This window comes from Suricata suricatta, chromosome 13, assembly GCF_006229205.1.
Source record: "Suricata suricatta isolate VVHF042 chromosome 13, meerkat_22Aug2017_6uvM2_HiC, whole genome shotgun sequence".
NCBI classification, from domain to species: Eukaryota; Metazoa; Chordata; class Mammalia; order Carnivora; family Herpestidae; genus Suricata; species Suricata suricatta.
Window position 1 is genome coordinate 66,926,416 of NC_043712.1, and position 2,773 is coordinate 66,929,188.

A 2,773-nucleotide genomic window follows, 5' to 3' on the forward strand; every position below is an offset into this window, starting at 1 on the left:
TGCAAATTGAAGTTAATTGCTTTTGGAGGCACACAAAGACACAGCACAGAGGGTGAATGGGGTCCTATGGGTACTGAATCTTGATCCTTTCCAAAATGACATAGTGGGGTCTCCTGGGTTCTACATCTGTTTATGCAAGTCTACAGAGGCGGTGTGGTGAGTGTGTAGGGGTCCTACGCTAAAGGGCAAACTGGGGATCTTTCTTTATCCTGTTATTCTCATAGAGATAAAAGTGACATATGTTTATATAGCAAAATCTGTTTTTAATACCAAATACTTTATATCTTTATGCATTTATACTTCTAAGAATACAGTTCTCAGTGTCCCTGACATTGTGTATTATTATGTTAGCAACAATTGTGGCCCCTACCCTACCCCACACCTTCTACACCGCTTCACAATAATGACTTAGAAGTTCTCCAATTCACTTTTCCTTTCCCTCCAATGGGTAGAAAAGGTTGGATGGTCGGTTCTTTATGTTTTAGGTAAGCCACTGAGGGGCACCTGGATGGCTCAGTTGGTTGAGGCTCTGACTTTGGCTCAGGTCATGATCTATTGGTTTGGTTCACATAGGGCTCTGTGCTGACAGCTCAGAGCCTGGAGCCTTCTTCAGATTCTGGGTCTTCCACTCTCTCTGCCCCTCTCCCACTCATGTGCACTCTCTCTCTCTCTCTCTCTCTGTCTCTAAGAATAAATTTTTTTTTAATTTAAAAAATTAGGGGGCACTTGGGCAGCCCAGAGCCTGGAGTCTGCTTTCAATTCTGTGTCTCCCTCTCAGCCCCTCCCCTGCTCATGCTCTCTCTCTGTCTCTCAAAAACGAATAAATGTTTAAAAAAAATTTTTTTTAATTAGGTAAGCCATTGAACTCAAATTCTGTCAAACTTCCTTATCCTTTGTTCTCTTTATGTTTCACCAGAATGATACTCTGAGTTCTGGAAGATCTTTGCGTCAGAGCCTTTTCCCCTATTGTTTATCCATGGCCAGTATTTTATATTGACTATGTGAAGAACATTAAAATCCTAAAATATCTAAAAAGAGGGAGAGACACAGAAACAGACAGATAGGAATTCCTCTCCCTTCTCTTTCTCTCTCTCACAATCTGCTCTGAGGCAGTTTCTCCATACGGTTTGTCCAATGTGATGTAGACTGTGGCCATACTGCTCCACGAAGACCCGCCTCTCCAAGGCTCACCGCAAAGCAGTAGCTAGCGCAACATCACATCCCCGAATATTCCTTCCATCCAAACCTTCCCTTTTCCTTTCCTTCACTGTCGACGGCCTCAGATTATACCTCACAGATAAGACATTCGCACTTAATCCCTGCCTCAGCTAAATCCTGCCCCTCTTCAAGATAAATATTCCTTTGTATGTTTACTTTTTTGTGCTTTTTTAAAAAGCATGTTTACATTGATTATTGTTGAGTGTCCCCTCCTCCCCACCACCATGCTCTGCTCACTACCTTTGCCCAACAGTCTAGCTGGGTGATTTATTATCAACTGGCACCAATTTTCCAGATCAAAGTGTGCAAGGGAAACACATTTGTGTGATCCTCCTTAATAGAAATACACCAGGCAATCTGTCTACTTCTGTTTCCCAGAAATAAAATTACTAGAAGCCCTGCTGCTCCTCTTCCACATATTTGAATTTGGGTTCTGGAAATTTCTTCAGCTGTCTGTGCAACAGCCTCTCACTTGACAATTTCCAGAACCCATTCCATTGGAAGCTCAGCTTCAGCTTCTAGCAACTCTGAGCTAGAGAAGGTGATTATTTGATCAATATTTCACATGATATCCTGAAGTGGTGAGTTCAAGATTATTCAAAGAGAAATCATTTGTAAAGCAGTACACACACCAAGTTTGGGTTGTGGTGCAGGCCAATCTGTCAGGCAGGAACTGATTACCAACATCACTCAAGTCACCTCTTTTGATGACATTTAAGTCTTGTGCATAACCTTGTAAAGGAGGGTTAATGGAACTCAGAGAACTTCTCAAGGACTCTTGAGGTTTGTTTAGACAGCAAGGGAAATAAATAGATTACTTGTTTAGTATAAAAGGATACATAGCTCAGGAGCAACCAGATAGAAGAGACATTTAAGGCAAGTTATGTGAGGAGGGGCAAAGAGCTGCCATGCTCTCTGAGTATGTCATTCTCCCTGAATCTCTAAAACAAAATTTATTTATTTTTGAGAAACAGAGTGAGCCACAGCATGAGGGGGGAGGGGCAGAGAGAGAAGGAGACCCAGAATCCAAAGCGGGTTCCAGGCTCTGAGCAAGCTGTCAGCACAGAGTCTGATGGGGGGGCTCAAACCCAAGGACCATGAGATCATGACCTGGGCCAAAGTCGGATGCTCAACTCACTGAGCCCCCCAGGCACCCCATCCCCCTGAATTTCTAAATATTCATCAAACCAGCTCTACAATGGTTTTTATGATGTTGAATTCTTTCTCCTAAGTAGGAAATACACATTTCACTCATTAAAAGCAACCAATGGTTCAAAAATTGTTAAATTGGTTTTGAACTGTAATAGTAATGTTAATGAGAGATCATATGACTAAATTTTTTTGATGTTTATTTATTTACTTAGAGAGAGAGAGAGAGAAGGGGAAGGGCAGAAAGAGAGGGAGATAGAGAATCCCAAACAGGATCCACATTTACAGTGCAGAACTCCATGTGGGGCTCAATCTGATCTCATGCCCATGAGATCATGACCTGAGCTGAAATCAAGACACTCAACCGACTGAGCCACCCAGGTGCCCCAATTACTAAATTTTATTT